The 15131-nt window shown below is 49.0% G+C and overlaps 1 long non-coding RNA gene across 3 annotated transcripts; it reads right to left on the reverse strand.

Moving 5' to 3' along the window:
• Window positions 1-255: 255 nt before the first annotated feature.
• On the reverse strand, window positions 256-3666 carry LOC108350358 (uncharacterized). Of its 3 annotated transcripts, XR_015684281.1 has the most exons (5): window positions 3584-3642; window positions 2744-2787; window positions 1944-2095; window positions 845-951; window positions 256-448 (listed from the first exon to the last, which is right to left on the reverse strand). It is a non-coding gene; the product is annotated as an uncharacterized LOC108350358 (long non-coding RNA). The 3 variants fall into 3 exon arrangements; XR_015684282.1 differs by lacking the exons at window positions 256-448; window positions 845-951 and adding an exon at window positions 973-1219 and having other exon boundaries at window positions 3584-3648; XR_015684280.1 differs by lacking the exons at window positions 256-448; window positions 845-951 and adding an exon at window positions 977-1335 and having other exon boundaries at window positions 3584-3666.
• Window positions 3667-15131: the final 11465 nt, after the last annotated feature.

Consider the following 15131-nt stretch of genomic DNA (forward strand, 5'->3'; position numbering starts at 1 on the left):
AATCGAGGGTCCTGGACAGGAAGCTGAGGTTAAAAGCTACATGGCTACTTTCCTGTTGGAGTGTGTCAAGTGTCTCTGTGTGTGAAGAGAGTTGTTTAATCCACTTGGCACGATAAGGCGAAGGGAAGCCGAGAGGAAGACACCCCTGAACCAGAGACCCCAGACGCATGTCCCAAGTTGCACTTCAGAGGAAGCCCTGCCAGCCCCACCCCCACTCCCCCCACCTGCTGGAGGCAACCAAGTCAGGAGTCAAGGTCTCTGTGAAAAACTTATTGTTTGTACTTCCTAGAAAATGGCTCTTCTTCCAAAGCCTTGTTCCAGCCAGCCTTTCTAATGCACCAGGTGCTTTTGCGGCCATCACGTGCCCCATCCGGGAGGTAGGCTAGTTTGCCCATTTATTAAGGTCCGGTTTGAAGCCTAGAATGTCAAGTCATCTTTCCCAAGGTCACTGTTAGGAAGAAAAGGAATCAGGACTGGAACACATGGCTTCACACACACACACACACACACAGAGCAGTGGTCCTCTGACCTGGCTCCAGCCCTTTGCTACCTCGTTGAGGGGTAGGCTTTCATGCTAGAGACATCCTGGTTGTCCCTGGTCCAGCCCCCAAGCTATGAGATCACACAGGCGTAGAGACCCGAGGACTAGGCCTGCTTGGACACATTCCCCTAGAGAGTCTGTCAGGGTCCAGCCTTCTCCCTGTTGAAACTTTGCTTACATCTTGGTTACTCATGTAATATGAGGCAGTAAAAAGCTGTGTGACACCCCTCCCCACCCGTCCTGGAGAAGTCGTTCGCCCTTTCTGGCATCTGCTTCTTCACTACTCTTAGGCTAAGTTCTTACCGCAGCACCCAGCTGTAGCCCAGCACTACGGTGGGTGGAGACAGGAGGATCCCTTGGGGCTTGCCCCACAGTTAGGTCTAGCCAGATTCAGTGAGAGATCCAGTTTCCTAAAATAAGGCAGATGAGTACTCAGCTCTGAAGAAGACGTTTATGCTACCCCTGCCAAGGCGCTGGGAACAGTACAGAAGAGGGGGCAGAAACCAGGAGCTGACGGATAGGGAGCAAGACTGCAAAGTGTCATCTTCAGAGCCACACACAGCCGTTGCAGTCATGAAATTTCAACCTGGGACTGCACTGGGTCTGCACATGAATGGGTCCATCAGTAGCCAGGCAAGGATGGAGTAGGAGTTTAGCACCCTGCTAAACCGTTTCCTACTGAAGGATTCAGGGAATGAGGCAGCCACTGCTCTCAGCTGTGTGCCCACTAGTGATCCCACCAGGCCTCAGTAAATGGTCTCGATCCCGTGGCCACACAGGTGGCCCCGGTTAATCTAAACGAGTCACAAAAGAAACCCGAAAGTCATGAACCTTAGAAATGGACAGGAGGAGGGTGGGGTAGGGGCACAGAGATATAGGAGAGCGAGTTGGGGAGAGTAGCCAGAATGCAGCTGTGTGCATGTACGAAATTGTCAAGAACTAAAGACAGTAACAGGGCAGAGAGCAACAGAGGATCTGATAGCACCCACACACGGGCGCGCACACCTGCGTGCCACACCAGACACACGCATGTGCACGCACGGATAGCAAATGTGCACACACACACACACACACACACACACACACACACACGGGTAACAAACAAATCCTGTGCTCATTATTACAGCTCTAGCACCTAGCTCAGCACCATGTACATAGTAAAAGTTCCACAGAAATCTATCACAAAAGCAGGCATCTGAAAACTGAACCAAAAAAAAAAAAAAAAAAAAGCCACAGTGGCCCATAGGACCTGTGTCCTTCTGTCTACCTCTCTATCCCCAATCAGGCTGGTATTCCTGGGGCCCCTCGGAAGACTCAGCCCCACCCAGAGCCTCACTGCTGGTGGGTGGGTGCCAGAGTCTAGTCTGTACTGTCTGTACTGTCTAATACAGTAGCTACTGACCTTATGGCTACCGGCACCAGACCTGTGACTACTTCGAATGGATGTGCTGCACAGCACACATGCAATTTTGCACCCCAAAGGAGGGAGGTGAATCCACTGATCCCATTGATTCCAATAATTCCATTGATAACCTGTTGGGGTGATCCTGTGGCCTGTGGGATGATGCAAAATAAGTTACTCACCTTGCATCATCTGACTCTGTTCTTTCTCTCTTTCTTTAATAGTGCTGTTTACACACACACACACACACACACACACACACACACACACACACACACAAACCACGTTAATGCTCCAGCAATGAACTACACCCTTAGCCTTTCTTATGTCTTCTTCCTAGAATATGTAGCACACTTCTTGCCCTTGAGGCCTGTTCTGTATTCTATTGGAAGGTGCTATAGACCTCTGCTGCAGAAGGCTCAGGGAAGCTCCCAGATGTTCACTAAAGTCATCCGTTGTGGCTCTCCCAATGCACTCAGGTCCAGGAATGAATAACCCATGAATAGCCCTCTGCCTCAGTTGCCCTCACCAGCCCTCCACTTCTGTCTTGCAGGGACACTTGACCTCTCCTCTGAGTGGGGTCCAGATCACCAGCTCAGGAGTCCTTGGGGGCCTTGGGTACCCATCTCCCATCTGACTGAGGCCTCCACCTTAGTCCAGCCAATTATTTTCTGTGCGTTACACTTAGCTACATCTCTTCTCTCTTCTATTCATTACTTTCTCCCAGGCATCATCCATTCACCCAGGAAACATCTAGTGGGCACTAATATCCAGGTGTCTTCTTGGAGCTTAAAAAGTACCTCAGTGAAAGAAGACACCAACTCTGATCTTCTGAGCTCACATCCTAAAAGGGAAGAGACAAGAGGCGAGCATTAACACCGGTCCCCCTGCCCTCTTTGACTCGCCCCCTTTGACTCATCCTTTGTGGGCAGCTGGAGGGATCTCATGTATATCCAGGCCACCTCCCTGGTTCGAAGCCCTCCCTGGATCCCCAGTACGTTTAGAATTAAGGCTAAGTTCAATAGCTGGGCGTGCAAAACCAGACTCTGGCCAACTTGCTCCGCCTTGTTCCGCACATCCCTGGCCTGTTCTCTAGCGCCCCCTGCGTTCGCTTGTTCTCATACTAAAGGGTTCGTTGTGTGGTTCCGGGGAGCTTTGCGCCCAGATTCTTGTGTCTCTAAAACTGCGCCCCAGCTGTACACCTGCAGCCACTATGGCTCACAAACCCGTGTGCCTACTCTGTGAGCAGGACAAGTCACGTTTCCGCGACTCTTTCCCTTTCGGAGAGACCTAGTGGGCCTCTAGGGCTGTCCAGGTATGTCTGACTTTCCAGAGCCTCAGCGGGAACTGGCTCTGTGATTCAGGAAGTCGCCATGGCAACCGTCAGGCCCTCGTGCCATCTCCTGCAATCAGCGCTGGGACCCGGACACCCGCTGGGCTTCCTGGAGATTTCGTTCCCCACGGTGGGGAGGCTGGGGTGGGGGGGAGGTGCGGGGGTATGGGAAGCCTCTTAGCTCTCCCCCTCCTTCCCTGCCTGACCCCCCTCTCCTCACTCCTCTTAGCAGGGCTGGGACTTGAGAGAGAACGGCTCTGGACTTTAAAGTAGCAACAGAAGTTCTAGTTCCCTATAAGCCACCCACACTTTGTGAGGTCTTTCGTGGAGATGATCCCTTCCTCTCTTTGCACCTCTATCTTCTCACCCCTTTGATGATGCTTCCTTACTGGTTCTCTGTAGGGTCTGAGGCAATGACATTCCGTGTATCACGTTCTCAGTTAGTATTCTGTGGAATTTTGAAAGGTGTAGGACAAACTCTTACCTTCACAGGGCTTCCTACCTGTTTACAGCTGCAGTCAGAAGAATTTAGAGTCAGAGAGGTAGAGGAGAAAAAGACCAAGGCCACTAGCCCTGCATGAACAGATGCTAAAGGCTGCCCAAGAGGGACGTGTGTTACCAACCAACAGGTGACCCAGCCCCCCTTCTGATCTTAGGTTAGATCAAGGGGCTGGAGGGGGGCCCTCTCATACCCCAGGACTGTCAGTGGGAAGACTCCCAAGTCAGAAGCCTGCCTTGCCCTGAGTGAAGACACCAGCCGCCATCACTGGGCCCCCTTGGTGCTCTAGACCAGAGAAGCCTGACCCAGCTGAACTCTCAGTGGCTGTAGATCGGGGAACTGCAAGTGTGACAAGTGCCAGATCCAAACCTCTGGCGCTGTGTGATGAGTCCCGCTTCGTGTCTATTCTATAAACAACATTTATCTTCATTCTCCACCCGGACCCTGGGTTTCTGAATCAGGACCCCTCGGTATCCAGTTCTCTATCTCCCCCACAACACACCCCCAGTTCTTGCTCAGGTCTGGAGGAAGAAACTACATGTGGCTGTGCTTCTTGTGTCTCATTTAATCCCTGAAACTCTGCCAAGTAGCATTTACAGCCTGCATTTCATAGGAAAGGAAACAAAAACTCAGAGAGGTAAAGTGATTTTACCCAAGGTCACATAGCTAGTAAGAGATTTGAACCCGGGGCCAGAGCTCTCAGAGAAAAGGGGGATCGATAGAGTTTTGTGGATGCGTCTAGGGCAGGAAGGCCTGGCTGGCAGAGAGACGGAGAGTGCAGTGCAGACGCAGGGTGGGGGCTGCATGACCTGGCCAAGTGGAGGGTCAAGCTGCCTTGGCCCAGCTCCCATCTCCAGCCTCGGGGCCAGCTTGTGAGGTGGAGCTGAAACATTCAGGCAGTTTCCTTTCCTTTGTTGGGAGTGATGTCGCCCATTTCCTGGATGTCCAAGAACCCCGCTTCAAACAATAGTGCTGTCAGGAAGCCAGGAAGGGGCTGCTGCCCTGTACTTGGTTCTGCCCCATCCCTCCCCACCTCCTGAGACTTGGCCAGGCCATCCTTCATGCTTATCTCTTAGAGGCTGATGTCCCACACTGCCACCAGCCGGGATACACTCCTGTGAATAGGGTGCCTCGCTTCTCTGGCCCTCAGCTTCCCATCCGAAGATCAGGGGACACATCCTCATCTAGCAGAGCCAGTGTGGCCATCAGAGGACAGAGACAGGAACAGCAAAAGGCAGCTAACACACTAGACACAGGCAACAGATACTCTGGAAATTTTCCTGTTTTGTAGTCTTCCAGAAAAATTCAGTTAGCTCTAAATGATGGGATTGCCAACTCAATTCTTCAAGGCTACTGGTTGTGCATGTGATCACCTGCATTTTGCTCTATTTGAAGACTGAATCAGACTTGTAGCTTAAGGGTTGGACAAAATTGATGGTTAGCTTTGGGACTCAGTAACAACCCAGAATCTCCGTGGGGATAAGTCTTAATGAGGACTGTCTACTCTGGGTTTGCCTGTGGGCAACTTGGGCCACTGTGGGCAGCTCCATCCCCTAGACCATGCAAGAGTGAAGAAACTGAGCTGACTGAGTACAGTGAGCATGCGTGCATACATTTCTCTCTGCTCTTGACTGTGGGTGTCATGCAAGCTCCTGCCACTGTGCCGCCCCCCACCCTTGCCTATGCTAGACTGTAGTGTGGAACCATAAGCTGAAATAGAGCCTTTCTCTCCTCAATTGTTTTTGCCAGGGTGTTTCATCACCACAACGGAAATGAAAACAGAACAGGTGAAATCCGGCACTTATGACGGCGTATAACCTGGGACGATGATGTGGTTTGTTTGAGCTTCAGCTTCTTACCTATATATAAGGCAGTACCAATAATACTATGTTAGGTGTCCCTGTGAGAAATAGTGTGAGTAAATCACGCAGCTCAGTGCCTGTGGTAGGTACACACAATTATCAACAATTCCGATCGTCACCAAAACATTGTTATTATTATTTCTACAGTACCTCCACAATCCCCGCCTCCGGTCTTTGCTCCCAGGGTTTCCCTGTCTGTCACCCATGCATTCAGCTTGCCCATTGTAAAACAATGGGAATTTCTTGGCCTCTTTGGGCCCACGCTGCTGTTTTAAGAGCCAGTCCAGTCCTCCTGACATTGAACTTGCCAACGAGTTGGAGCCTACACCCAGCATCTGACAGCGTCTGTGTCCCCAGTTCCGCAACAGATTGGAATCCTCCCCACAAGAAGGGGAGCTGCACAAGTGGTTCAAGCTGTCTCCAGGCTTGGGAGCTGGGTGGGTGCTTTTGTCAAGAAACATGGCCTTTTCATTAAGGCCATTGTCCGCCAATTAGCCCAGCACTGACTCACAGGGAGCACAACACTGGGGGCCCCGCTGTTCAGGCGGCCTGTGGCTGCAGCATTGTGTTCTACGAGCCCTGCGTCTCGTACCCTAGAGAGTCTCCCCTCTGCCGCTCTTCTAGGTGGCTTCTTCACCCTGCCGTGGGGTGCACCTGTCACCTCAGTGAGGGCGCATTTGTCGCTTGTGTGCTTGGTACCAGGTGGTGTACCTCTGTCATGTTATTGAATTAACAGAACCACCCGGAAGGAAAGTGCCGTTGTCATTGCTGTTCTTGCAGAGAAGGCAACAAAACCTCCGAAAAAATGTTTCTCAAGTCGAAGAGGACACAAAACTGTCTCATTAGTCACCAGAAGAACTGCCATTTGGACAGCGTTTTCTAAATAAACTTTGAGTTGCACTGCCTTGGACGAGTTAGAGACCTCTCCATTTGCCCCCTGCCTACCCCGTCTCTCCTCATCCCTTCTTCATCAAGTCTGGAACATGAAGTCAGAGATAAAATATACACACAGCCCCTGACGGAAGACACTCAAGAGAAGAAAGGGAAGTGAACAGGACGGATAATCACCATGTAATCAACGCAGACAAGAGCTACATGCCAGAGACATCTCTCATATCAGAGTCACTCCAGAGATTTTTGTGTGGACACAGCCACCACAAGCCAGTTGTTCTGCTGCTGGGGTGAGGTGGGGTGGGGTAGGGGGCTTAGTTGCTTCCCCTGTCTGTCTGTTTCCTACAAACAACACTTCCCTGAAAGCCTTATAACATCTGTCCACACACCCCAATCAGCATTTCTGTAGAGTCACTTTACAGGTGTGGAATTACACGCTTACTTTGACATTTTAATAGCTACCCCTTCTGGACACAGTGCGTTAATATATCCACTTATGACTTCCATATCTGGGTCAATACATGATATTATAAGTGTGGTGGTTTGAATAGGTAGCTATGGCTCCTATGGACTCATGCATTTGAATGCTTGGCTATAAGGGGTGACACTGGTAGGAGGTGTGGCCTTGTTGGAGTAGGGGTTATCTTGTTGGAGGAAGTGGGTCACTGTGGAGGTGGACCTTAAGGTCTTATATGAGCTCCAGCTCCATCCAGCGTGATATACAGTCTCTCCTTGCTGCTCAAGGATCAAGATGTAGGACTCTCAGCCCCTTCGCCAGCCACATGTCTGCCGGCGTGTCACCAGGCTTCCTGCCGTGATGATAATGGACTAGACATCTGAAACTGTAAGCCAGCCCCAACTACATGTGTCCTTTATAAGAGTTGCCTTGGTCGTGGTGTCTCTTCGCAGCAGTAAAACCCCAAACTAAGACAATCAGGTTCTTACAATTTTGCTGAACAAATAAAATGGCACCATGTGGCTTGGATGGGCATCATTCTGACCCCTGATTAAACATCTCTCGTGCGCACTAGGTGAATAGTCTCTTCTGCAAACGTCTTGTCTCGTAGCCTTTGTGGATGTCTCTGCTTCATGTTTATCTCAAGTTTTTGATGGCGCACCTGACTTCTGGCTCCTTACGCCTGGACCTCCTCTGGCAGTCCCTCCTGCCACGCCTCACTCCTGTATGAGAGTTGTCCTGAACCACCGAGTGTCAGCCATGCAGGTTCACCCCCCATGCAGAACCCAAGGGACCGAAGGAGCCCCCTGACTCAGCATTGCTCAGTGATCTCCAAAAGGTTTCTATGTTGGTTTTTAAGGTCAAAAGCTGCCTAGTAGGGACTGGAGAGATGGCTCAGCTTGTAAAAGCACTTGCTGCTCTCTCACAGGATTGAGCTCAGTTCCCAGCTCCAATGTCTGAGGCAGTTCACCAGTGCCTTTAACTCCAGCTTCAAAGGGATCTGTCACCGTCATCTGGCCTCTGTGACTACCCACAGGCCCTTGTCCATACAGTCACACAAACACACACATAAATGCAATAGAAATACAATAGCTCACTCATATGTATATGTAGGTAGGTAGGTAGGAAGATAGATAGATAGATAGATAGATAGATAGATAGATAGATAGATAGATAGATAGCTTCTTATAAATGCTGTAAACCAGCTCATCCCCTAAACAAGACCAAAGTCACATAAAATTTCAATGAGGGAGATGGATATTGAAATCTCAGAAATTCTCCCATAGCTTGTCCTTCAAACGTCGGTGTGGACAATTTGTTTAAACAAGGCCCAGGGCTGAGGAGACAGCTCTGTCAGCACAGTGCTTTGCTCTGAGAGCTGGAGGGAGGGCCTGAGCTTAGTCCCCAGAGTCCATGTTCAAAGGCTGGGCGCCGTGGCCTGCACTTAGCTTTGTATTTTTCGGTTATTTGTTTAAGGTTTTAGTTTCAGTTTTTTTTGAGACGGTGTCTATGGTGTAGCGTTCACTGTTCTGGAACTCATTCTGAAGACCAGGCTGGCCCTGAATTCACAGTGATCCACCTGCCTCTGCCTCCGCCTCCGGAGTGGGATTAAAGGTATATGTCACCCTCCCAGGCCTGGTGACATGTGCTTGCGATCCCATTGCTGAGAAACTAAGACAAGATGATCCGTGGGTCTTGCTGGTTAGCCTAACTGGTGAGCTCCAGACCGACGGCATACCTTATCGCAAAGGAAGTGAATGACGTTCCTGAGGTTGACATCCAAGTTTGTCTTCTGGCCTCTGTACCTACACGCACACCTGTGTGTGCACCCCATGTCTCTTGGGCACCTGCAAACTTCCACACATACCTGCTATGCTACCTTCTCCTTCATGTCCCTGTCGTCCCCTCCCCCCAGCCAGGAGTGGATCCTCAAGAGCCACTCCCTCTTGAACCAGAACCATTGGCTTCATCTTGTGCAGAAAACTGTAGCTGCTGTGGGTCCACGAGTACAATGGCCTGCCCTGTTACAACCAGAGGACAGCATTTCACAGCATTCCCTGCATTCTCCAGCCCTCACATGGCTTTACCTCCTCTTCCACAGTATTCCCCGAACCTTGTAGAGGTTGATAGACAGGTCTCACGTGGGGCGGAGCATTCAACAGTCACAGACTCTCTGCACTTTGACCATTTACAAATCTCTGCACAGATTACTGCCCACTACAAGAAGAAGCTTTTCTAACCAGGGTTGAGAGAAACGCTAATCTACAGATTTTAGCATAAATATTTAGAAGGCAACTTGACAAACGTGCCTGGTTAGCGAGACAATAGGTTCCCCTCCCTAGGGCCTATGACCCCCTAAATCATGGCTTTGGAACAGGTCTACAGTATGAGACGTGCATTCTCTCCTGTGGAGCAGGTTCAAATACAGTCAGAAGACAGTTGGTTCCCTCTGTAATAGCCTTGCCACTATCGCTTCAGTAGGCACATCTTGCTGGGCAGGTTGGTATGTGTATATACTTGGCCCAGGGAGTGGCACTATTTGGAGGTGTGGCCTTGTTGGAGTCACTGTGTGAATCACTGTGGGCATGGGCTTTAAGACCCTCAAGGGCTGGAGAGATGGCTCAGTGGTTAAGAGCCCTGACTGTTCTTCCAGAGGTCCTGAGTTCAATTCCCAGCAACCACATGGTGGCTCACAAGCATCTGTAATGGGATCCGATGCCCTCTTCTGGTGTGCATGAAGACAGGGACAGTGTACTCACGTACATGAAATAAATGTTAATTAAAAAAAAAAAAAGAACCTCATCCTAGCAGCCCGGAAGTCAGTATTCTACTGACTTTCAGCTTTCAGATGAAGATGTAGAATTCTCAGCTCCTCCTGAACCATGACTGCCTGGATGCTGTCATGCTCCCACCTTGATGATAATGGACTGAGCCTCTGAAACTGTAAGCCAGCCCCAATTAAATGTTGTCCTTGTAAGAGTTGCCTTGGTCATGGTGCCTGTTCACAGCAGTAAAACCCTAACTAAGACAGTATGATAGCGTGCAGGATCCATCACTGTGTAAGTCACGTGATGCCTTTTTCCCACCTGCAGCCTGCATAGCATACCTCTCAGCACTATGAAAGCTAACCATCAGAAAGAAACTTTATAGGTCATTTCCTTTAATTCTCAACATGCTGCAACCAGAGCGTGTTGTGCCTTCAGCAACTGGGTCTTACCGTCTAGTTCTGGTGGGCAATCAAGAGTGACGGCAATGACTTATATGGGGGGCGGGGCGCTCTGGGACCTTCCTAACTAATGCTCATGTGGGGGTGTCCCGCATTTGGCACTAAGATTTTCATTTGATAACCCATGTCTCCCGGGAGAAGCACTGTCTATCCAGGGTGAGCACTTCCATCCAGATTCCATTTGTTAAGAAGACAGATATTTTAATTAGCCATACGACTCCTTCATATATCCTTAGATTTGGGTAACTTTCCCCTCCCCCTCCTCTTACCCATATACCCTGGCTCCCAACCTCGCTTAAGCCTTTTAAACCCCAGTACCCTTCTCTAGCTCCAAACCATGACATGTAATTCTTGGTATGGAAAAAGAGCCCAGATGCTCACTTCCACCAATCCTTCCCTCTATAGGTGAAGAGGCAGACTCAGAGACAAAAGTAGCTTGCTAATACTGTGTTCTGAATTAGAGACAGAGTGGGCAAAATTCCCCTGCCTCAGCATCCTCTTTGGCTCACTGCCCATTACAGTAGGACAGACACTAAAGAATTTTCCTGAGAGTTCTTCTACTTGAGTTCACACCTGGGACCCTCGGATCCTTGGAAGCCACCGCAGTGACAGAAGCTGCATGTCCAACAGATGATTAGATAAACAATGTCTTTAAATCAAGCTGTCGTACCCTATCATGCCCCCATTCCGGATGGCAAGAGAAAGGAATGCTATTATCATTTTCTTTTAAACATCGACTCTTCCACGAGAGCAACAGAACTGATTAAAATAAGGCTGGAAGAAAGGGCACGCCTGCTTCATTTGCATTAAATCCTCAAATTAAAGGAACACTGGCATGCAATTATATTTCTTATTACCATAGCCTATTTTGACCTTTTACGTATCCTTTCTTCAGTTCACAGATGGCATTTCTCCTGAGACTACCTTGGGGATTTCTGAGCTTTGACAAAAAGAAAAAGAAAAAAGATAAAAGAAAAAAAAAGAGTTTTCTCTTTTCTTCGGTGATGCCAATCATTAAGTTAACACTGGCCTTGCCTGTGTGCATTCTGCAGAATGGCACTCGTCTCTCGATGATCCAGGCTGCCCTTCTTGGAGGAAGTTTGGACTGTAGAACATACATTCAATACTTCTCGAGCTCTACAGTGCCTAAAATGACAGAACTTCAGGGAAACAAGATGTCTTCCTGGCTCGTGAACAGGAGGGCACTATGTGCAAGGTGTTCCTGAGTAGAAAGAAGGTCTGGAGATACTTTGGGCAGAGACTGTAGTGAGTAGAAACTCACAGATGGATGTTGGGGTGCGATGGTAAGGAGCAGGAGACTTTCAGTTCTGACTCTTGGAACACTCAGCCTCACGCTGCAACTGGACTCTGTCCAGCAGACTCGGAAGACGTCCTCGGGCAGTCATGTCTCTGACAGAATAAAAACACAAGCCAATAGGCTGCACGAGCATTTGCACACCTGCCTTTCACACACCAAGCCGTGCTTCTGTCAGAGGAACTTTTTGTTCATGCCTCGGGGCTGTGGTCCTGCTCTTCCCTCAGGCTGGGATGGTTTTCTACCAGCTCTTTCTCAAATACCGTTTTCCCAAACAAGCCCTCCCCACCGTCAAGCTGCCCACTTGATCCTCACATTGTCCGTGTAACTCCTCCGCAGGTTCTCGTAACCTCAGACCACCTTGTTTCCATGTTTACCTGTGCGTAGCCTCCGGATGGAAGCAGGGTCCCCATCTGTCTTGTTTGCTGCCCGGTACTACACAGCAATCACCAAACTGTAAAAGAGTGGTTTGGTGAGATTATCGTGTATTCCTGGCATTCTACTGCAACTCTATTGCCTCCCTCCCTTTGAACAGAGAGGGAAATGTATTCACATGTTTCTGAATGTAAATGAACAAGCATGGTATCACTTAGTCACAATATGTATGTCTAAGTCATATGCTAAACCAAGCACAGCTGACTCTCGTGGGGGGTAGATAAAAATATCAATATTCCTAGAAGGGGTGTTTTGTAGAAGATAGAGATACAGCAAAGGGAGGTTATAGAAATGGGCCAAACTCTCATGGCATGCAGGACGCTTTTGGGAACCCTTGAAGGCGTTGGAACAGCACAGACTCACGCTGCACAGTAGGGGATGAAACGGATGTAAGGGTGCTTTTAATGTGCATCTCGGGCTTGAAGCCTGATGAGCCCAAAGGCCAAGGGCATGGTCATTAGAACCAGGAGTACAGCATTGCTGCCCAGATCTACCACTCCGTGTGTGTGTGTGTGTGTGTGTGTGTGTGTGTGTGTGTGTGTGTGTGAAGCAAACTTTACACGTTTGCAAATCTCAATGACTTTTTTGAGAATGTTTCATCTAGCCTAGTCTGGTCTCGAACTTGTTATGCATCTGAAGATGGCCTTGATCATCAATGAGTATATATCTATTTTCCAACCCCTAAGCTCTGGGATTACAGGCATATGGTGGTTTGAATGAGAAATGTTCCTTCCCCACAGGCTCAGGCATATGACGCCTATTGGTGGTGCTGTTTGGAAAGGTTATGAGGAGGTGCAGCCCTGCTGGGAGAAGTTTAAGAGTTTACATCCTCATAGCACTCCCAGCTCACTCTCTACTTCCTCCCCTATCCCCGCATATAATTGAGGAGATGTGATCTCTTCATTTCCTGCTCCTGCTTCTTGCTATGCCTCTCCACCATGATGGATTCTCACCCCTCTGGAATGGTAAGTCAAATGACGTCTTTCTCCTACAAGCTTCCCTGGTCATGGTGTTTTATAACAGTCGTGGAAAAGTTACAAATATAAAAGTTGATATCACAGAGTGGGCTGTTGCTGAAGACCCTAACCACATCGTTTATTAGAGGAATATGAAATCCGTTGGAACTTTGGACCAGAAAAGTGGCCGAATCCTGCAAGCAAAACTTAACAGGCCATCATAGCAGAGCCCCAGCTTAGAGGCCTGCCTGTTTCGAGAGGTTTCAGAGGGAATCGACAACTTTAATAGTACCTGGGCTAGATAGCATTCCTCTCTGATAGTTTGGCAAAGAATCGGTTCATTTTCTGCCCCTGTCCTTAGAACTTGCCTAAGGCTAAATGAAAATGCAGTTTCTTTGGAGCAGAAAACTTCAACGTGCTGTGATGTCAATCCTGTGGTGTGGTCATTACTGACACTTCTTCCTCCTGCTGCTGCTGCCCCACCTCCACTTGCTGCTGTGCCTCCTCACCAGGATGCACCCCTACCCCTTTGAAACTGTAAGCCCAAGTAACCCGTCTCTTCTGTGAGCTGCCTGGGCCATGGTGTTCTGTCACAGCAGCAGTAAAGTGATTAATACTAGGCAAATGCCAACACACCAAGCTTTTCATGATTACAAAAAAAAAAGAGTGACTTGGGGTTTACACTGAAAATGTTTAGGATGGGGGTTGGGGACTTAGCTCAGCAGTAGAGCGCTTGCCTAGCGAGCGCAAGGCCCTGGGTTCAATCCCCAGCTCCGGAAAAAAAAAAAAAGAAAGAAAATGTTTAGGACCCGTAAGAACATCACAACTTCAAACTGAATTTTTCCCATGTGGTAGAAACAACTTTTTGGGGGTTTTTGGTTTTTTGTTTGTTTGTTTGCTTGTTTGTTTGTTTGTTTGTAATCAATGCTGTGCTTTGAAACAAGGCCTCACTCTGCAGCAGCTCAGGTTGTACTTGAACCTTGCAGTGATCCTCCTGCCTCAGCCCTTCCAACCCTGGGATCACAGGCATGAGCCACCAGACTCAGCTATATGAGCCACTTTTTAAAGCCCGAGTACTTCACGGCCTGTTTCATGGCCTAAGAATAGGACCTTCATTACACTCAAAGCATTTCGCCCAGGATTTGCTACCTATAAGGAAACAATTTGATGTGAATAGGTTAAGCACATTTCTTCATGGAAGGAATCTGTTGTTTGGTGGGAGATGGGCTTTGGAAAGATAAATGTGGCGGCTGGTTAGTCATTTCCTAGAAGTCTGTCATGCAGTGGGCATCAGGACAGACATTTAGCCCTTGTAGTCTGGGACAGGGTGCATACGCAGTGGTGTAACACTAGTGTTACGTGTTCACACCGTTAGGACACTGCTACCATTTGTGTACCCAGAAAGAAGGCTGCTGCATTTGGAGTGTCAGGCCAGACAGTAGACACCACCTCTGTGCTCCCCCCTCCTTATTAACGTGTGAAGAAACTGAGGCATAGTAACACTAAGAGCCTTGCATAGGGTCACACAGCTACTGAGTGCCTTCCAACCCAAACAACGGAATTCCAGAGCGCTTGCACTCCGCTATCACGCTATACACCATGTCACGGGAACAATGGGGCAGGATGTAGGAAGACGGTGCTTCCTGGGGAAGACAGGACTAGTGTCTGCCTTGAGAGATGGCTAGAGGTTCAAGAGGCAGAGGAGGAGGAAGGATGGTTTCCTGGCGAGATAGCAGCCTGATAGATTTAAGTGCTGAAAAGCATCTAGGCATCAGCACAGGTCTGTGGTCCCAGTTACCCGAGAAGCTGAGACAGGAAGATCACCAAGTTCAACGCCAGCCTGGGCAAGTTAGTTGAGATAATGTCTCAAACATGAAAAGTCAAACTGGGACTGGGAACGTAACTTAGCGGGAAGTCCTGGGTTTAACCCCCAGCACAGGAGAAAAAAAAAAGTGGAAATCAATCTGGGATTGGCCTTCTATAGAGTACAGGATTCACTGTAAGATTAAGATAGATGTGGGGAAATGGGCTAGGCTAGGACCAGATCGTGGAGTGTCAGAATGCCAGCGAGGGCTCAGGCTTACCCTAGCAGGTCGCTGAAGACATTGAGCAGCAGAGGCACGCACAGCAAATGGGAGATGGACTAGACTCCAGTTAGGAAACTGTTTTAATAATCCAAGCAAGGGAAGCACAGCAGCCCAGGGCAAGGGCAGA

Source organism: Rattus norvegicus, chromosome 3, assembly GCF_021556685.1.
Source record: "Rattus norvegicus strain SHRSP/BbbUtx chromosome 3, alternate assembly SHRSP_T2T, whole genome shotgun sequence".
In the NCBI taxonomy this organism is placed as follows: Eukaryota; Metazoa; Chordata; class Mammalia; order Rodentia; family Muridae; genus Rattus; species Rattus norvegicus.